This window comes from Acartia tonsa, chromosome 15, assembly GCF_053477335.1.
Source record: "Acartia tonsa isolate MP-2025a chromosome 15, ASM5347733v1, whole genome shotgun sequence".
In the NCBI taxonomy this organism is placed as follows: Eukaryota; Metazoa; Arthropoda; class Copepoda; order Calanoida; family Acartiidae; genus Acartia; species Acartia tonsa.
Genome location: NC_137274.1, coordinates 22958983 through 22981381, shown reverse-complemented (window position 1 = coordinate 22981381; position 22399 = coordinate 22958983). Strand labels below are relative to the sequence as shown.

At 31.9% G+C, this 22399-nt stretch overlaps 2 long non-coding RNA genes across 2 annotated transcripts; both read left to right on the top strand.

Moving 5' to 3' along the window:
- Nucleotides 1-2066: 2066 nt before the first annotated feature.
- Nucleotides 2067-3009, top strand: LOC145306786 (uncharacterized). Its single transcript, XR_013875207.1, has 3 exons — nt 2067-2095; nt 2518-2614; nt 2859-3009. It is a non-coding gene; the product is annotated as an uncharacterized LOC145306786 (long non-coding RNA).
- Nucleotides 3010-12666: 9657 nt separating this feature from the next.
- Nucleotides 12667-13609, top strand: LOC145307256 (uncharacterized). The gene is made up of 3 exons (XR_013875371.1): nt 12667-12695; nt 13118-13214; nt 13459-13609. It is a non-coding gene; the product is annotated as an uncharacterized LOC145307256 (long non-coding RNA).
- The last annotated feature ends 8790 nt before the right edge of the window (nt 13610-22399 follow it).

The window sequence follows — 22399 nt, the reverse complement described above, 5'->3', positions numbered from 1 at the left end:
ATCATAACATTGTTTTCTCATTCAAAAATAAAAAAAAATAGAGAAAATTAAATCTCAAAGTAATTTACATTTCCCCTGTGAAAAGATTAAAAAAACATCTTAATAATTGAGAGTAATATGGTTAATGTAAGTTAGATTCAACTGTACAAAATTGCTCAAATTCCCCCCCACTCATTCCTTACCACCACTCATAGACGTCCAAGGGGGGGGGGGGGGTAATGGTTACCCCCACCAAACGAATTTGGGGGTGCCTTAGGCACCCCCATAATTTTTTTCATTTTACCCCCCCCTATTTAAAATTTACCCCTACCTTGGGGGTGCTGTAGGCACCCCCAACCATTTAGGAGGGGGTATTTACCCCCCAACACAATTTTGGGGGGGTAAATAGTAAATACCCCCCCCCAAAATAAAAAATCTGTAACAAAAAAAAATTTTGCGCGCTTCGCGCGCATTTTCAATACTAAATTTTTCATAAAATTTAAATTACCCCCCCCAAAAATTTTACCCCGGGGGTAAATTTTGGGGGGAGTAAACAAATTTTACCCCTGCCAACAGATTTCAGGGGGGGTAATTACCCCCCCTCAAGCTAATTTTACCCCCGTGGTAAAAATTTTGGGGGGGGTGAAAAAAATTTGCGGCGCGCTTCGTGCGCCATTTTACCCCCCCCAAAACCGAATTACCCCCCCCTTAAAAAAGTTTTACCCCCTCCAAAATAAAAAGCTTGGACGCCCTTGCCTCCACTGTAGGAAAAAAATCATCTTTTGTTATTAATAAACAGTATAAAATTTATGCTCATTAAAGCATCATGTCTTTTTATTTATAACCAACTGAAGATTGTTTTTTTTTAACATGAAACACTGTGTATTAGACTTATCTAATAAAAATAGCATGTTTGAGTAAACTGTGTTGATTACTCTATGCTATATAAAAGTATCAGGATGTTTGTCCGTCTTATTCAGTATTTGAAACGAAAGATTTCATGAACCGCTGGACCAATATAGCTCCCCTTTTTTGTGAAGGTTAATTCGTCATAGTGAGGATTTGTTTCTTTATTTGAACTTTACCCAGTGTCAGAACTGAATAAGCAGAATATAAACATAGAAGTCTAAACAAAATTGTATGTAAATTTGTTACACAACTGCTTAAACACAGGATACCTACATTTATAGGACTTGATTATAGAGAATCTTCGCTTATAACATTACACTATGTTGAATATATTAGTGAGAATCACAAACGAAGATAAGTGTCCCTAATGGTATTTTCTTATGTCAGGCTTATGTAAGCTTTTAGTTAAGTATACCTTTGGAGTTTCTTAGTTATTGTTAAGTATTCCTAAATGTAGTAATGTCAAGTAAGACTTAGGAAAGGTTTAAGGTACCTTATAAAGTTTACTAGGGGTTCCTATTTTGTTCTTAGTTACATTAAGCTATGTCAAGAAAAAGCAGGTTTGATGATATACGAGTACCTTTTGGGTTATGTCTTAAAACAGCCAATTGTTTTTCTAACTAAAATTTTTGAAAAATATTCCTATCTTTTTTAAGTTTTTGAGCACGGTTCCTTGTAAATTCCGCCACATACATCCTATCTGTGTTATAAATAATAGCAAGTAACCATCCAAGGCCTCTTTAAAGATATTTTTGATTTTTCTAATTATAAAGAATGGTTACTGAAAAATATTTTTATAGGGTGATTTTTTTAATAGAAAATATGGTAAATTAACCTCCCCCAATATATATAAAAAACACAAATCATATTCAAATATTGGAAATGGGCAGGTGTCCTAAACATTTGCAAATTATTTTTTTTGTTAAAACGAATGTGTTTTAGAGAATTTGTGATGAATTGAATTCTATTTTTTTATTGCATACTAGTCTATATCTATTTTGTCTAATGTCTAATTTTTATTAAAAAAATCGTTTTTTTTTACTAAAATAATCAGAAAAAACGTGTATGTTACAATAAAAGTAAAAGTAAATTTTTAAGTATTTTAAAGCATTTTTGTACTCAAACCGGTTTTTTCGTCAATAAAGGGTTATAAAAGAGGTAAAAAACAAACAAGAAGTCAGTAAGATTTTGTACTCCTCCAGAGAAGGTTTGAAACGTGTTATTTTTTAGTCAAAAGAACATTTTTTAGTGCTTGAATAGCAGTAAAGTTATAGTTATTTTTTATTGATCAATATTTTGTAGATATTTTCATATTTTCTTTAATTACTAATTGACGGTCTGCTCAGTCTGTCTTGTGATTGAGGAAAATATGAGGTTGTTGAAGGAGTATTGACCAATAATTTGTAAATTTTATTTTACTGTTATTCTTTTTTGTTATGATCTTACTCAAATAGCAGTAAAAGTTGTGGTTATTTTTTATTTGTCAATGTTTTGTAAATATTTTCATGTTTTCTTTTATTACTGTTTTGTAATTGGAGATGTTATGAAATTGTTGAAGGAACATTGACCAATAGTTTGTAACTTTTATTTTACTGCTATTTTTTTTTGTTATAATTTTTGATAATCTAGGCCTATTGAGATAATTCTTAGTGATGGCATATAAATTTGGCAGTGATCCACAGTGGAGTAAATATTTAGATCAAAACCCTGATTTTTCAACAAATTGGTAAGTTTTTCTTATAAATTCTTATACATTTTTCTAAAGAGTTCTTTTTATTATTTCATTGATTTTTTTTGAGTTTCTAGTTTGTTTAATATTTCTTAAGTGTTCTATAAACCTTATATAATACAAGTCTAAGAAAATATTAAAATCAAAATAGATAGTTATTAGTTAAAAGCTATCAGTAAAAAAAATCAATCTAATATTATTGAATCTATGAAGGTGTTTTAAAAAAGTGTATTTTTTTTAGTTCAACACTGTTGACAGAGATAAATCAGAGAATTTCCTTATTACCTACCAATACCTACCTCAATCTGCTTATATTTTGATATATTTCTTAAATATTTTGTTTAAATCTGTTTAACTAATGTTAATTGTCAATAAATTAATTCTTTAGAAGATATTGTTTTTATTTTGTTTAAATTCATGTATATGTTCAAAGGTGATAACATCGGCTAATTAGGGTTTTTATCCAAAACATTGAACAATTTGTAATTATAGAGCAGTAATTCTGTTTATACTATTTTTTTAAAGCTATGTTGTAAGTTCAAATAGATTTACTTAATTACTGCAAATGAATTAGCCAAGTTAAAAACCTTATGACATAAATAGATTGAATTTAAATAAAATTGACTAAAATGGCACAAGCCAGATTAGATATATCTTCAATTATTCTAAATCCAGCAGGATTGGATAATTCTAAAGAATTATTAAACTATACAGGTGTTTGTGAAATAGATTTTGAGTTTTTACAGAAGAAATATGATGAAAATAGTGAAAATTTTTATAAATATTTGAATTTTTCTATCAAAAGATTTCAGGCCAAACGTGAAAGGTTGAACCTGAAAGAGAATGAAACTTTGGATAAGAAAACTTTGTTTGTAAGAAAAGGTGAGTTAATGATGTTGATTGATAATATTGCAACACAGCAAAGATTTGTAGGACTGCTAGAAGGATTAGCCAATGATGAAGAACAGAACAATATTCTTAGATTAGAAGAAGAGTACCATGCTTTGAAAGGTTTATATTTGATTACTTTGAATGGATATGATGAGTTGGTGAAAAAGATGGCTGAGGAAGCTGAGGAAGCTATAGATGAAGAAGATACCGACAATGGAACCAAGAAGGAAGAATACAACTTGGAGAATCTTCTTCCAATGGGCACTCCCAACTTTGCAAAGCAATCAGATAGAAATAACAGTGAAACCTACAGTCAAAGCTTTGTACCAAGATTAGAAGACCAAAAGGAGTTGGATCTTAGTAATCAAGCATCAACGCCATTAAGGAATGGCAATACGGTAAGATTTTCAGATGTAGTAGCCAGTAAAGTGTTGTCTGATTATTCTACTACAATTGAAGATGAAGAAACTTGGCGATTTGTAGAACCTCAAACTAATATGATTGAGGAGATATCTCTTGTTGAAGATCTTCAAGCAATACATTTAATTGTATCTAAGAAGATTAGTGAGGATTTAGCTGACGTGGAGTTGACTGCTTTAGAAAAAAGAGATTGTGCTAAGCTGAAAGAGCTTAAAGCTGACTTAGAACGGAAGAGTGAAAAACTTCCAATCATCTGTAATGATAGTCTAAAGTTAGAAGCAGTAAAAGCTTTTCGTTCTGCTACAAAGTGGATTAAGAAAGTTGAAAATCTAGTGTGTGAACGAGGTTTGCATTTGCAAAGCGAACAAAAGTACAGCAAACCTCTTGAATTAAGCAGTTTCAAAGGACATACTGAGCAAAGCACCAACATTTATGAATTTTTTTCAAACTATGAAGTAATTTCTCGTGGATTTAATACTGAAGATAAAGCACTTTATCTATTCTCCAATTACTTGGATGTTAGTATCAAAGCAGAAGTTCGCCATATTCGCACTAATTATGCACTTATGAAAGAAGCGCTCATAAGAAAGCATGGTAATGTTAATATCCTACATATGCACAAGCGTAACCAGATCAAGAAGCTTAAAAGTGTCAATATAAGATCTTCAAGGAATGATAAAATTAAGTATGTTAAATCTTATGTTGAAGTTCTTGAACAGCTGAAGAGCTTAGTTGAAATGAATGTGAAAGATTATCCTGAGATTAAGCTTGAAGCTTTTAGTTATTCCAATATAACTGATCTTGCAAAATTGCTGCCAGATTTTATGTTTCGTTCCTTTTCACAAAAATATGTGAAAGAAGCAGCTAGAAGAAATCAAGAAGCTCTGTCTGGACAAAATACATTCGAAATACTTATGGATATGATGAAAACAACTTTGAAGGATTTAGAATTTACCAATGAGTTATATCTAGAAGAGGATACTGAAAAGGAAATTAAACAACCATTGGTGAAAACTAAAGTTATGAATGTTGAGGCAACCATCAATGAATCAAACAGAGAAAAGAGTAGAACTTTTGCAACAGAGAAGTATTTTGGGGCTCCGTGTATTGCTCATGATACTGTAAAGAGAAAAGTCAAAGACTGTTTAAGTGGCCGCTGTAAATCTTTCTTAGAAATGAAACCAATAGAAAGAGAAAAAATGGCAGTAGCAAAGAAGGTTTGCAAAGTTTGTTTATTGTATATTTGTAAAGTAAAGCAAAACAATGAATCTTGCTTACTTTTGAATGCTTTGCCTTCAGGTATAATTTGTCCAACCTGTAAAAACAATCATGTGCTTAAAAATATCTTATTATGTTCAGAGCACAATAATGCTTCCAATACTAATATCAAAAGTGCTATATCTGAGTTCTTACCTGGATTTAGGAAAGATACTAATATTGATCTATTATTTGTTGGTAAAATTTTCAAACTTGGTTTTCCAGAAAATCCTAAACCAACAAGGAAGAATGAAAATGCTTTTGACATTAATACAGGTAAAACTGTCGCGAAATCAGATGTCTACTTCAAAACAAGACAAGATTCAGCTAGTCTCTCTGTTTATCCAACACAGGTAGTTAATCTGAATGGAACTCCTGTTCAGATATTATTTGATTCTGGTGCTCTTGGAGAGATGATAAAGAAAGACATAGCTGAGAGATTAAGTTTAACCATATTGGATGAACAAAGTCAAAGTTTTACTGTTGCAGGTGGTCAAACTGTTCATACTAATTGTCCATTGTATGAGTTGACCCTTGGTCCAAACGACAGAGGAGAATTCTTTTCATTTCCATTACTAGGTGTTGAGAGGATTTCAAGTGAATTACCTGAAGTAGATCTTGCAGATGTTATTGATCATGTCAAAAGAACATTAGTTTCTTTCAATGATTCTAAAAGTGATTTCCCTAAGAAGATTGGGGGACAAGAAATCCACATGATAATTGGAATAAAACAGTCTCATATCTTTCCTACCCGTGAGTATGTCTTTGAGGATGGTCTACAAGTATGGAGAAGTCCATTGCGGGATATATATGGTTCTAATATTATTTTTGCCGGACCTATTGAAGTTGTGAAGAAAGCATACAATTTCCTAGGTCAGTTGCCTGCTTTCTTTCAAGAAACATGCAGAATAGTAGAGCAATTTGAATCTAAATCATTAGGTTTTAAAGGTATATCTGTTCCTGAAGTTGAGTCTGAAGATGAAAGTGTTGATGATTGTGTTAACAAATTTTTCAATTCTTTATACAATGATCCCCATGTAACTGATATTACACAAACAGAAGCTGATTTGTTAAATGTTGACCCAAAAGTTAATGTTGATTGTATTAACTGTGTTATTTGTGATAACTGTAAAGAAAGAATTTTTAAATTCAAACCAGTTTCCAGAGTTTTAGAAAAGAAACATCAACAGCAAGAAGATGCAGGTTGTGTTGTAGATTACAGATGTCCTGAATGTGCAATATGCAAAAAATGTAAAGAGAGCGACAAGATGAGAGCCACATCAATCAAAGAAATTGCTGAAGATGTATTGATTTCTAACTCTGTTCAAGTTGATCCTGAGAATAAGATTACTACCTGCCAGTATCCTTTTACTGAGGATCCTATTAGTTATCTCAGCAAGCAATGGGGTGATAAGAAAGACAACATAGATATGGCTATCTCTATTCTCAAAACACAAAGAAATAAACCTCCTGAAACTAGAGCTTCTGTTGTAAGGTTTAACCAAGAAGTCTATAACAAAGGATTTGTAGCTCCTTTGTCAGAACTACCTGAGCAAATAAGAAATGAAATTCTGGATTCAGAGTTTCGACACTACTTTTGCTGGAGAAGTGTGGCTAAACCGGATTCGGTTTCTACGCCACATCGTTTAGTTGTTGATCCGACTTGTTCAGGATTCAACAACATAATTGCAAAAGGTTCAAATTGTTTGACTAATTTGTACAAGATTCTGATAAGTTGGAGATGTTACAAATACATCTTTGTCTCAGACATCACAAAGATGTTTAACACTCTAAAACTTACTCCAGATATGTACAAGTTTAGTCTTTATTTATTTAGTGAGTCTTTAGATCCTCAAGAAGATTTTCAAATATGGTGTCAACTAACTCTTATGTATGGAGTTAAGAGTGCTAGTGCTCAAGCAACATATGGATTGAGGAAAACTGCTGATCTAAAGAAATTAGTTTATCCACTTGCTCACAAAATAATTATGAAATGGACGTACATGGATGACTCCAAAGGTGGAGCTAATACTAAGGAGATGAGAGATGAAATGATCAGACAGTTGCTTGAAATGGTTGATTATGGAGGATTCAAGATCAAAGTAGTGACTAAGAATCAAGAAAATCCTTCTGATAAATGTTCTGATGATGGCATTTGTACCTCCTATGGGGGGTATAGATGGTTGCCCATGTCTGATGTTATGGGTTACAAATGCCAAGAGATCAATTTTAATGTTAAACGTCGTGGTCAAAAGAAGCCAAATCCTTTTCAGTTATGTTGCGAAGAAGACATTGATTTACTTGTAAAGGATATCCAATTTACTAAGGGGAACTTGTTAGGACGAGTTCTTGAATGCTTTGATATTGTAGGTATATTGGAGCCTTTGAAAGTTAATTACAAGATTGACCTTCACAAGTTACCCGTTACTGACCTAGATGATGAAGTTACTGGTGAATTCAGAAGAAAATGGATACAAAATCTGAAGCTGATGTTTAGATCAATGAGTTTATTGATTCCAAGAAGTGTGATTCCAGAAGATGCCATTGATCCGGAGAAAATAGAATTGATTGTTGCAGTTGATGCTGCTTCAACTATGGCTGGCTGTTGTATCTATGCAAGAACAAAGTCTCCAAATGGTAGCTACTATGTCAGACTTCTAACATCTAGGAATAAGTCATCTTACTTCAATACTCCTAGAAATGAACTTATAAGTTGTTTGTTAGGAGCTGAAACTGCATTTACGGTGTGTAATGCATTAGAGGGTAGAGTATCATCTGTTATATTCCTGACTGACTCCAGTATATCTCTCTGCTGGATAAGCAATACAAAAGCAAAGCTTAAGCAGTTTGTTCACTCCAGAGTGACCCAGATTCATCGTCTTATTGGAGCAGATAGTTTTTTCTTGATAAGTTCTCATGATAACCCTGCTGACTTACTGACTAGGGGTACAGCTACTTTTGATGATGTTAAAGAAGGATCTGAATGGCAAGAAGGTAGAGCCTGGATGAAACTACCTTTTGAAAGAATGCCAATAAGATCTTATCAAGAAGTATGTGCTTCAATGACTCCTGAACATATTGCTGATGTGGAGAAAGAAGTACATACTGAGTTTCCTGCTACAAAAGTAGATGAACATACAGAACCTATTGCTATGAATTGTTTCTGTGTAGATGATCTTGCTGATGTAGAATCTTGTGATTCATCTGTTGAAGTTTCTTTGTCCAAAGATATTCCTGCAATTTTTGCTATGAACCCAAATTTACAGATACAAAATAAAGCTAAAGATGATGTAAACCCAAATATACTGTTGCATACTAAAGCTAAAGATGATGTGAACTCAGCCCTCGAAGGAGTTAATGAAATTTATGCAGTTGATTTTATCAAACATGGATTCAAGAAAGGATTCTTACAGTTAGCTTTTATTTTCAGGTTTGTATCAAGACTAAGACATAAAGTTCATATCAATCAACACAAGATTGAGTTCTGTTCAAACTGTCCAATCTGCAAGGTTCAGACTAAGCTTAAAGCATCAGGTTTCAACAAACTAACTTCTAAGAAATCTGATCAACAATCAAAATTTGTAGTTTCACCACTTGACTTTTTCTTAGCTTGGACAGCTATATGCAAGATTGGAACCAAGGAAGTAAAATCCATTACTCATCACACTAAACTGAAAGAATATACAGAGAAAGATGATATTTTGTATGGTGGTGGTCGATTGTCTCTTCCTGCTATCAGAGTTGAAACCTCAACCCCTATTCATGAAATTGATTTTAATCAACCAGTGTTCCTTGTATCAGATGTAGTTACATATGCTATTGTAATGTATGTTCATTGGGAGCTTTGTCCACACAGTGGAATAGACAGGACAGTTTCTTTTGTTTCAAAGATCATTCATGTTGAAAGGATTAGAAAATTGGTTAAGTTCATTCGGAATACTTGTCCACGTTGCAGATATTTGATGAAGAAACATTATCTTCCTCTTACTGGAAATCAATCTGCATACTCTTTGATGAAAGCTATTCCTTTTTTCTCCACCATGATTGACATTGCAGGAGTGTATAAAGCTCATGATAGTATCAAGCAAAGAGTAACTAAGCCTGCTTACTTCTTGATACAGGTATGTCTTATTTCAGGATGTACGTCAATAGGTGCATTAGAAGACATGACTGTAAATTCAATCCTGTTAGCATTAACCAGATCAGCAAACAGATATGGATGGCCAAAGTATTTAGTGCTTGATTCACAATCTAGTTTCAAGTCATTGGAACATGCAAGGATATCTTTTACTGATCTAGCTGGGAATTTATGGTCTAAGCAGAACATTATCCTTGATTATAGCACTCCTCTAGGACATAATGAAAGGGGACGAGCAGAATCAAAGATTAAAATATTGAAGGAATTTTTGGAGAAAGCAGCTGAACTTGGTGTGAAACATAGTTACCTACAATGGGAAACTATAGGATTGAATATTGCTACCATGATTAACAGTTTGCCTATTACTTCAAATCAGGATGATCAAGCTCACACAATGGGAGAGTTGGGTTTAATCACTCCTAACTTATTTATTTTAGGTAGAAACAATGCAAGAAGTCCTGAGAAGTTTGTTACTGTTGATTTCAATCCAGCCAAAGCTATCAAGGAAGTTGCTGCTACCAATGAGAAGCTTATTGAACTTTTAGGTGACTTTATTCCTAGATTTATTCCTGGCAAACGTTTCACTGAAGCAAGACCTCCTGAGGTGAATGATGTTGTTCTTTTTGTCGTTCAAGAATCAAATAGAACAAGGAACATAAAATACAAATATGGTAAGATTGTTGAAACGAACGTTGATGGTCGTATTAACAAAGTTGTTGTTGAATATCGTAATTATGAAGAAGTTGTCAAGAGGAGAGTTGAGAGAAGTATCAAAGATCTGGTCCTGATACTAGCTTCTGATGAGATTGATTTCAATTCTAAGGAACATCAACTTGCTTCTTATATTCAACAGAAGTATCTTTAATTATATGAGCTTGAGCTTAATTAATATTATCAAAAAGCAATTTAGAAAATGTTATCCATTTAGTTAAGCTCAAAGTAGAATCTTGTATGTTTTTTTAGTATACCAGGTATATAGTACTGTACAGAAAATTGGATCAATGCTTGACTTATATCTCGTCAAAGCTTGTCTAATAGTAATGTTTATTTATTGTACAGAATAATTAGTTAATGCTGGACTTATAACTTGTCAAGGCTTATCTAATATTTATTCATTGTACAAAGTGATTATATCAAAGCTGGACTTATATCTCGTCTAAGCTTGTCTAATATTTGTTTATTGTGTGAAGTAATTAGAACAATGCTGGGCTTATATCTCGTCGTAGCTTGTCTATTACTTGTTTATTGTACAAACTTAGATCAATGCTTGACTTATATTTCGTCAAAGCTTGTCTATTGTTTGATATCATCAAGAATATTAGATCTTAAACACTTTGATTTCAATATCCAATAGTTCAATCAAATGCTGTGCTTAAATCGCTATGGCATTGATAATCTATAAGTGTTGATGTATATTTTCAAAATGTTCTTGATGAAATAAATGATGATATTGTATTAATGGTGATCTTATATTTTGATTACCTTGATACTATATGGTTTGCTTATTTTTTGAAACCTTAGTATATAATGTATTTATTATTGTAAGATTGTATGAATATTTATATTTACAATATTGAGTCTTAAATAAATGAATAATTTTTATTTCCAAGTCTTATTTTGGTTAGAAGTTAAAAGAGTGCAATTGTTTTTTTTTTCGTTTTTTTTGGCTTTCCTTTTTAAGCTCTTACTCATTTATTTTTTTATTTTTAGTGAATTCAAAGCGTTGGAGAGAGGCCTTACCTTCAGAAGACAGAAGTCTAGATATGAAAAAGATATAAGCCATGAAAACTTTCATAAATATGAAAATATTCCACTAGACAATTTATTACTCAAGGATCCAGACACCATTGTATCAGCAGTAAAAGATCAGAAAATTGCTGTGTATGATCTAAAGAGACTAGCAACTCCTGAGAAATATCTAAATGAAGTTATAATTTTTTGTGTTATCAATACTTTTGCTAGTTTACCTGACCATAAGTTTGTTGTAAGTCAATATTTGTCTAATGATTTGAAAGAAGGTAAATCTGTATTACAGAGGTATAAAGCTGAATATAGGATGTATTTTGATGGGCATGACTTGATTATTGTACCTTTATGTTTAGGAGCCCATTGGACACTTGCAATAATATATCCAAAATCAAAAGAAATAGAGTTTTATGATTCATTTCATTACAAACAGAAACCTAATTCACTTTTTGAATCATGCAAGGATTATATAGAAGAAATTCTAGAAACTAAACTCTCTGTGAGTATCAGGAAAGATTTGCCACACCAACAGAATTACACTGATTGTGGCATGTATGTTTGTAAATTTGCAGAGCATGCCATTAGTGGAATCGGTCTCAATTTTAGTGATAATGATATGAATGGATTCAGACTTGACTATGCTAATAAAGTCAGAGAATTAAAGACTGATTTGCCAAAGTTCCTTGAGCCTAGGAAAATTGATGAGAGAAGTTATGATGATATTGATGAGAAGACTGATGATATTGATGAGAAGACTGATGATATTGATGAGAAGACTGATGATATTGATGAGAATGAGAAGACTGATAGTAATGAGGCTGTGTATAAAACCGAGATGAAAACTGAAGTACACCAAAGTCTGTGCAGATTTCTTTATAGATCAAGCTTAAACCATAGTAACAATTTTGGAATTTTACTTTTTGAAGAGAGCATTGTTTTAGCTGCAAACACTGATAGGCCTTTCCTAGGAAAAGATAAAAATGGTAAAATTATAACTTATAATACAAAAGGAGATTGGACAAAAATGTTATCTTTTGTTGAAATTTTGAACCATTTTGAACAAACAGATCATGATAAGGCATTTGTGTTAGTAACAAATGAGATACTCCAAAATCATAGCATTATTCATGATTGGTGTGCTAATTCAAGAAATTCAGGTGAAGAAATTTCACATTTTCAATTTCATTGGGGACTTACTAATAATTTCAACAAACTTAAAAAAATCATGAAATCTCAAGGTGTAATTTTACAAGACAAGATGAAAAGAGATAAGAACTTTTTGAAAAAGCAGAAAAAATTGAAGAAGAAAGGTTAGTACTTTAAGAATTCAATTCATCAAATTGGTCCTGGCCAGTGTTTTAGAGAATTTGTGATGAATTGAATTCTATTTTTTTATTGCATACTAGTCTATATCTATTTTGTCTAATGTCTAATTTTTATTAAAAAAATCGTTTTATTTTACTAAAATAATCAGAAAAACGTGTATGTTACAATAAAAGTAAAAGTAAATTTTTAAGTATTTTAAAGCATTTTTGTACTCAAACCGGTTTTTTCGTCAATAAAGGGTTATAAAAGAGGTAAAAAACAAACAAGAAGTCAGTAAGATTTTGTACTCCTCCAGAGAAGGTTTGAAACGTGTTATTTTTTAGTCAAAAGAACATTTTTTAGTGCTTGAATAGCAGTAAAGTTATAGTTATTTTTTATTGATCAATATTTTGTAGATATTTTCATATTTTCTTTAATTACTAATTGACGGTCTGCTCAGTCTGTCTTGTGATTGAGGAAAATATGAGGTTGTTGAAGGAGTATTGACCAATAATTTGTAAATTTTATTTTACTGTTATTCTTTTTTGTTATGATCTTACTCAAATAGCAGTAAAAGTTGTGGTTATTTTTTATTTGTCAATGTTTTGTAAATATTTTCATGTTTTCTTTTATTACTGTTTTGTAATTGGAGATGTTATGAAATTGTTGAAGGAACATTGACCAATAGTTTGTAACTTTTATTTTACTGCTATTTTTTTTTGTTATAATTTTTGATAATCTAGGCCTATTGAGATAATTCTTAGTGATGGCATATAAATTTGGCAGTGATCCACAGTGGAGTAAATATTTAGATCAAAACCCTGATTTTTCAACAAATTGGTAAGTTTTTCTTATAAATTCTTATACATTTTTCTAAAGAGTTCTTTTTATTATTTCATTGATTTTTTTTGAGTTTCTAGTTTGTTTAATATTTCTTAAGTGTTCTATAAACCTTATATAATACAAGTCTAAGAAAATATTAAAATCAAAATAGATAGTTATTAGTTAAAAGCTATCAGTAAAAAAAATCAATCTAATATTATTGAATCTATGAAGGTGTTTTAAAAAAGTGTATTTTTTTTAGTTCAACACTGTTGACAGAGATAAATCAGAGAATTTCCTTATTACCTACCAATACCTACCTCAATCTGCTTATATTTTGATATATTTCTTAAATATTTTGTTTAAATCTGTTTAACTAATGTTAATTGTCAATAAATTAATTCTTTAGAAGATATTGTTTTTATTTTGTTTAAATTCATGTATATGTTCAAAGGTGATAACATCGGCTAATTAGGGTTTTTATCCAAAACAGAATGAACAACAAAATATATGTGATCATTTCATTCTACATTTAAAGAGGCATAATTCAAAATTTATTACAATGAGTACACTTTTAGTTATCTATAATATTTCTTTTTTTCTATTTATGTAGACAAAAAAAACTTTGCTCTAATTAAGACTTGTCTTTCATATTTTTTTAAATTTTATTTCTTAATTATTTAATTAGGGTTACATAAAATTACTTAGGTATACTTAAAATATAAAAGGTATCTTATCTAGTTAAGTCAGGTAGAAAGCAAGTACACATTCTCATTCAATCCAGGAAGGGAGGGGTCATTGGGCTTTCTAAAATATTACATTAGTCCCCAAAGTTTTATTATAACGTTTTCTTATTCAATAACTTAATAACTGTTGGGACTTTTTTCAAAATTTTAAGTGGTATGTTTATTAATCTTAATATCCAACCGTTTCAATAACTAATTGTACAGGACAATGACGTCCAAGCTTTTTTATGTTGGGGGGGGGGAGGGGTGTAAAAATTAAAATGCAAAAATTTTGCCTAGGCATCCCCAAATTCAATTTGGACGGAATATCAATCTATCTACTATTGTCTTATCCCTTTAGATCCCTGATTTCCTCTACTTACAAATGAAAGATATGTTCATAGATGTTCCTTAATATACGCCAAAATTTAAAAATAAAGTAAAGTGTAAAAAATTCAAGGGCCATTAAAAAGAGATATAATAAAGGGTGTCTAAAATTAAATCGGTTTCTTTTCATGGAAGCTTCTTATATTTGTTATATTTGTAAAAAAAGGAAACTGTTATTCTTGCTTTAAAAAAACTTTTTAAAATAAAACAAACTGTTTTCATGCGCAGTTCTTAGTCCAGACACACACAGACATACATTCTATCTTTCGGCTCTAAAGATACATAAACCCCTCTAAAGATAGTAGATTTATAAGAATTGCTTCAAAATATTTTGTAAAGGATAATTTTTTTTATTCGCAATTTGCTTAGCATGGTCCGAATCATGAATTATAATCAAATGGGCAGATGCTAAACATTTAAAAAACCTTTTTGGTTAAAATGTATAAACAACAAAAAAGATTATTAAGATTAAATTTTACAAAGAGACATATAAAAAAACTTATTACAATGAGTATAATACTATTAATTCATGATCTTTCTTAAATCATTTTTTTTTACTTTAGTAAACTTGAAAAATCTTTGGTCCATAAAACATTAATTTTATGATTTTTATTTTAATTTTAATTTACTTTATAAGGCTTACCTAAATTTTACATTGAGAAAGGCTACATACACTTTAGTTAAGCTTATCCATACATATAAAACTAGGAAACGTTTTTATAAATAAGCCAAAACAAAATTTCGTAACTGCAATACACAATTTTCAAAATTTCAAAAATTCAAGGAAAACAGGTTCTCAAAGCTGCCTAAAGTTTCCATGCATAAAAAACTTCAGCATAAACTTTCTAAATTAACTTCATTATTTAACCAAAAAAATTCAAAATGAAGAAACGCTAGGAGAGGCTTACATAAAAAGATAGGATATACTAAAAGGGTTCTTAATTGGAGAGAAAGCAGGTAGACAATAAAGAAAGGAAGGGGGGTAGACAAGGGTTACTTAGAAATTAATGTAAGTATAACTTTAAGGAAGGCTTACATAAAGAAATAGGTATACTTAAAGTGTTCTTAAATGGAGAGAAAGCAGGTAAAAATTCAAAAAGAAGAAATGTTAGGAGAGGGGAAGGGGGGTTGACAAGAAGTACTTACAAATTAATGTACGGTTTTCATGACAAGTACAACTTTACATAAAAAAAAGCAATCTTAAAGCCAAACAAATAGAATTTAATTGGTTATTTTTAAAAACAGCAAATTAATTGTTCTTTTAGCTTAAAAAAATTTGTAAAAAAAATTTTAGGACAAAATACAACTTTTTGGGAGGAATATTTGCCACCCCCCCCCCCCCCCCCACAGAAAATGGGAGGTGGGTCACAAACTCCCAAAATGCTAACTTTTTTGTTTATGGTCGGAATTAAAAAATCTTTTCAAAAAACCTTAGAGTAGAGTTCAAAAGGTTTTTTTCAACTCTTAGTTATATGCCGTAGCCATATTTAAAAACACCTAAATTTATTGGGGGGAAGGTGGGGAGGGGGGGTTTACATCCCCTCCCCCCCATTTGGACGTCCCAGCTCACAGACAAACATCCTATTTTTGTTATTTAAAATAGCAGCTACCCCTCAAACTTAAAAGTTATTAGATTCACAAAGAAAGGTTAAAAAAACAGGCATCCAAAGGGATAAGACAAAAGCCAATAAATTGATGTGATTGTGCAACCCCAATGATGATACACAAAAATACCCCTACTGTAAATTAAAATTTATGGTTGAAACGTTTTAACAATCAACTTAATGAAACAACCAATCAAATTTTACTAGTCCCAAAAGTTATTAAGTCAATGAATAAGAAAACATTATTTTAAAATGTTGGGGACAAATGAAATAAATCAGAGCTGGATCTTTAAATCATTTCCATGGTGCGCTAAACCACCCCGTGCACCATTGAAATGATTTAAAGATCAAGCTCAGGTATAAAGTTAGCAGGGATAAGACAAAAGCCAGCAGACTAATGTACAGCCCCAATGATGATACACAAAAATACACCTACTGTAAATTAAAATTGAGTGTTGAAACGTTTGAACACTCAACTTAATGAAACAACCAATCAAATTTTCAAAATGTTGTTATTCCCACAAATAAGAAATTGTTATTTTGAAATGTTGGGGACAAATGTAATAAAGCTGAAAACCATGTTTGTGATTTTAAAAAAATTAATTTCTTTATTGGTATAAGCTAGTAATAAATAGCCCATTGTCCCCTCTTTCTCTATTAAAATAAAACATGTGATGTTTTATTAGCAATTTTCTTAGCATAGTAAAAAAAGTTTTCAGTGTTCTTTTCCCTAAATCAACACTTAGTAATAGATAGGCGAAGCATTGCCAAAAAATACTTTAATCAAAAATAAGTCATTTAAAGCTGTCATTCAAGTTTTGAAGAAATAAAGGAACACCAATAAAGAAATTATCAAGTAAGAATTATTAAAAGGTATAATATAGATACATACTCCCAAATTCAGCCAATAGGAATACAGGGGAGGATCAATCTGCCATATATTGGTTAGAAAGTAAACAGAATTTGGTTAGAAAGAGCAATTATCCTTTCATATCATTCGCAAAATGAATCAGCTATAAATAGTCTTTCTTAGGATAAGCCTTTGCTTAGGTTAATCATATGGTTAAAAAATTTCTTCCCTCACATGATGTAAAGCATACAACATAACATATATAAGAAATCATCTTTAAATAGTTAACTTTTTTTGGGATAAAGATAACTCTTTGGAAATTCCTTATTAAGTTGGGCCCGATTTACCATCTAGATCTACTATATCTATTGGTTCATTATACTATACTTTTGTACTTTCTCTGTAGAATATTTTTTTAAAGGTTACTATCTAAAACAGCTAATTGTTCTTAAAAATTAAAAAAAAGTATTATAGCCTTCATTAGTTTTTAAGAAGTCCCACACACACAGACACACATCCTGTTTTTGTTATACATGATAGCTACAACCCCTCTAATATTTAAAGATGTTAGATTTTTAAGTTAGGTTAAAAAACGTTTTTTAAAATCGAAGCTTTTCTATAATTAGGGTCGGTCCGTCCGTACGTTCGTCACAGAGAGTTAGCTCTTTTTGTTAGTTTAAACAGGTTAGAATTGTCCTATCGATTCCAAACTTTGCATGATGATTCCTGTAGTAGTTAGGTACAATTTAGAAACTCTATAATCAATACCAGAATGTCCGTACGTCCATTTGAAACATGTCGATTTTTAACTTTTTTGACAACAAATTTTTGTATATTAAAATTATCCGATTCTTCAGATTTTTTTGAAAACTGATTTCTTATGCAACAAGGTAAAATGTTATAAGTAAAGCATCTCTATAAACAAGTCCCAAAAATGTTAGTATGTCCTTAAACAGTATCATCCATTTAGGCAGTTTGCAACAAATTTACTTACAATATTCTTTGTACTGATGCATTAATATTCTGCTAATTAAGTTCTGACAATCTACAAGTGTTAAAGTTTGTTTGTCCTTCCATTTCAGAGCTTCGCTTTTATGGATGTTGTCATCCTTGTTATATAGTGATTTCTTACCTTGGTATAGGCACCATGTGAAATATAGGTAAAACACATGACACATAATCGAATATTAGAAATAAGCAAGTGTTGAATCTATGTACTTTTTTGTTAAAATGAATGAACATCTATATAGATGTTAAAATTAAAATCTACAAAGAGTCACATATTATCAAATTTGATATGTTTGTTACAAAGAGTAGCTTTTATTTCTATAAGATCTTGCCTTATAATTTTTTTCTATTGTAGTAAAATTAAAAATAATCCACACAAAGTCGACATCAAATTGTCTGCATATGAAAGAATTTTAATTCTTATTATTTTAAAATTAATTAAGGTAACCTTTATTTTTCATAAGTAAGGCTTGGATAAGTGGATCAAAGGGGTTGATATATGAGTTAGGGGCATTGAAAAGGGGGAGGGGATTAGACTAGCTTTACATAAAGAGTTAGGTATAGCTAAAGGGTACTTAATTGGAAAGAAAGCAGGTAGAGGAGAGAAGAGAGGGGAAGGGGGGGGGGTTGATAAAGGTTACTTAGGAAACTTATGTAAGGTTTTTAGTAAAACTTTAAGGTAGGCTTACATTAAAAGTTAGGGACACCTAAATAAATTAAGGTATTCTTAAAGGTATGAGAAAGCAGGTAATTTTTCTTTCTTCTCTAACTTGTTTTAAAACACCTTTGACAACCAATGAATAGATATTTAAGATCTAGATGGTCTATCTGGCATCAAATTCTGTTATACATATAAAGCGGTTCCTATAAGACAAACCCCTTTGTTAATTTTTCAACTTTTTTATTTCATGGGTGGGTGATCTCCAACACCACCTTAAATTTTTAAAAAAATACTTTTCTTTTATTTTATATTTTTTGGGGGTTGAGTACCCTCCCAAACCCCCTTAAATTAAAAAAAAATTAACTTCCATTTTCAAACCCAGTAATAGTGTCGGACTGATTATGACGTAACAAAAAAAATTAGCCAATGAGAGGACATTATTGACCAATGGTAAAATTCATAGTGGCCTCTCATTGGCTAATTTTTTTTGTTACGTCATAATCAGTCCAACACTAATACTGGGTTCCCATTTTCAATTTTTTAATTTTTTTCTTTTATTTTTGAATTTTTTGGGGGGTGAGGTGACCTCTCACACCCCCGTAAAAAAATTTTTTCTAAAATTTTTTTATCTTCCATTGTAAAATTTTTCTTCCATGAAATGGGGTGACTTCCCACACCCCCCGGTACAAATATTTTTTTCTTCCACTTTAATTTTTCTGGGGATGGGGTGACCCTCTTAAAAAACGTTTTGTCTTCAATTTCAAATTAATTTTTTTTTTGGAAAAGGGGTGACCTTCCACACTCACTAAAAAGATTTTTCTTGTCAAAGGGGGAAAAAATGGCGTGCGAAGCGTGCCGCAAATTTTTTTTAACCTCCTTAAAATTTTTACCCTGGGGGTAAAATTTGCTTGGGGGGGTAATTACCCCAACTGAAATCTGTTTGCAGGGGTAAATTTTGTTTACCCCCCCCCCAAATTTACTCCTGGGGTAAAATTTTTTGGGGGGTAATTTAAATTTTATTAAATATTTAGTACTAAAAATGCACTGGAAGCGCGCCAAAAATTTTTTTGTTAGAGATTTTTTATTTTGGGGGGGGGGGGGTATTTATCCCTCCTCAAATTGTTTGAGGGGGTTAATCCCCACTTCACCCCCTCTTTAAACATCTCTGCCTGGAGGATCAGGACCTTCAGAATTATACATGGAACCTGAAATTGACTTGTATACCTATATTTCTTACTAGCGGCTATGCCCCTAGAGGCCTCTAGGGGCACTTGAGGAGGGGGAGTCAAATTTGAATACCCAATATCTTATTTTAGATTTTATAAGAAAAAGTAAAAAAAAATTTTGTTGGTTAGAAACATTTTTTTTTGGGGGGGTTTGCCTAGATATACCACACTTTTCTGGGATCTTGCTGTGTCAAGTATCAACTGTTGGGAATATCAAAGGATGACTCCATGCAAAATTTGAGCTGGATCCGGCCAAAACCGGCCGTGAATTTTATGAAAAACCGGTTTTTTCCCGGTTTTTAGTGGGTATCTGTAAATCGATTCAGCTGGAGCAAAACCGGTTGGAGGTACAAAAAATTTTACTTCACGAGAAAAAAGTTATTAATTAATTAAAATTTCAAATTGTGATTTTTTGATGGATTTCTTTGATGAAATGACAGGCTGGTCAATTTTTAGGCCATTTTTTGCTGTTTTCGGCCCGCCACGCCCAAACGGTTTGAGATAATCTCACGGGACCTTTTGCCTGACCTAAGCCTGGTTATTTGTGAGGTCTAAGAAAAAAAAATCCCGGATTGGATGAAGCACGACGTCGCTGCGCGCCGTCTAAAATCGCTGGTCGGCTCATTTTGGCCCCTCAAACCCTCACCTCGTGCCATTTTTCTGTTTAAAGATTATAATTATAATCTTTTACATAAGTCTGATTTTTTTTTCCTAGACCTCACAAATAACCAGACTTAGGTTGGGCAAAAGGTCCCGTGAGATTATCTCAAACCGTTTGGGCGTGACGGCCCAAAAACCGCAAAAAATGGCCTAAAAATTGACCAGCCTGTCATTTCATCAAAGAAATCCATCAAAAAATCACAATTTGAAATTTTAATTAATTAATAACTTTTTTCTCATAAGAGATAATGACACAAGACTTTCACTTGGTGAAAATTCAGCATTGTGGGCCGCCTAGACTTTATATTTGGTGACCCTGGGGTGACGGGTTCAGTGCCCCCCACACCCCCGAAGTGGGCATACTTTTGAAAATCACGTTTTTTCAGTTTTTCCCCTTAAAGGAGGGGAAGGAGTCGTTTTAGAGACTTCAAGCATCTTTTTAATGTTGAACAACTTTTTGAGGCGGACATTTCTTTATTTATGTTTCATTCGCCTCCGGCTGACCGTTTAGCCGTTATTTGCCGCCTAAGGCGTGATTTTTGGCGATTTTTGCCGTTTCCGAGGTTTTAATGGACATTTAGGAGGGGAAAGAGTTGTTCAATCAAGTTGATGATGAAGTACATTTTTGTAGGCAATTGCATTGGCTAAATTTCATGTAATGAAAAATTTTTTGTACCTCCAACCGGTTTTGCTCCAGCTGAATCGATTTACAGATACCCACTAAAAACCGGAAAAAAACGGTTTTTCATAAAATTCACGGCCGGTTTTGGCCGGATCCGGCTCAAATTTTGCATGAAGTTATCCTTTGATATTCCCAACAGTTGATACTTGACACAGCAAGATCCCAGAAAAGTGTGGTATATCTAGGGGTGCCCCCCCATCATCATTTTTAATTTTAGTTAAAAAATTTAAAAAAAAAAATTGTGGGGGGGGGGTATTTTTCATTTTTGGGGGCGTTGGGGTTATCCCACCCCCCAAGAGAATAGTTATAAACCTTCCCGGGACTTAATAGAAGCTACCTTGTTAAGGAGAACCTAATCGGTTCAGCGGTTAGCGAGATCCTTCGGTACAGATACACAGACAGACACACAAACTTCCTGTTACTTTAGTATAAGGATGAGGATGTACTACTACAGGTTTGGGGGGATGTTTTATGGGGTTCAAGAAACCCTCCCCCAAATAAAATAAAATGGAGGGGATGAAAAATATATCTCCCAAAAAGCTGTATTTTGTCCAAAGTTTTTTTTTATATTTTTTTTGGTGATCCCCCCCCCCCCCCTAAGTAAAAAAGGATGTAAAAACAAAGGTTGTTGAATAAAAGTGTGGAGGAAGCGAAAATTCATTATCAAATAGGGGACATGCACAATTTTTTTTAGCCCTCTAGTTTTAATAGGAGCTGAGATAATGGGGGGGGGGGGGGCATTGAACTACTGATAAAGGTGCGGCAAGGGGCCCAACTGTTAAGGGTTAAGTCTCACAAATTATGGATCCCGATTGACCATCTAGATCTAGTATATCTATTGGTTAATTATACTGTAGTACTGCTGTACTTCCTTATTATTTTGTTATTTTTAAAAACAGCAAATCGTTCTTTTAGCTTGAATTAAAAAAAAATATTATGGCCTTAAATAGCTTCAAAGTTTCTATTTAATTCCCATGCACACACAGACATACATCCTATATTTGTTATACATAATTGCGGCTACTTTTCTAAACTTTAAAGATGTAAGATTTATAAAGAAAGATTTTAAATTTTTTTTTGTACAGAGTGATTTCTTTGCTTGGTATACAGGCACTACATGAAATATAGATAAATCACATGACTCATAATCAAATATTTGAAATGGAAAAAGTGCTGAATCTTTGATCCTTTTTTGTTAAATTGAATGAACAACTATGGCGACGTGAAAATTAAATTCTACAAAGAGTTATATTTAAAACTTATTACAAAGAGTATGCTTTTAGCTCTATATGAATATATAAGATTTTTTTCTATTGTATTAAAGTTTAATTTAATCCACAAAATTTTTTGTTAAAAAAATATATCAAATTGTTAAGCTAAGAAACAATTTTATTCATTAT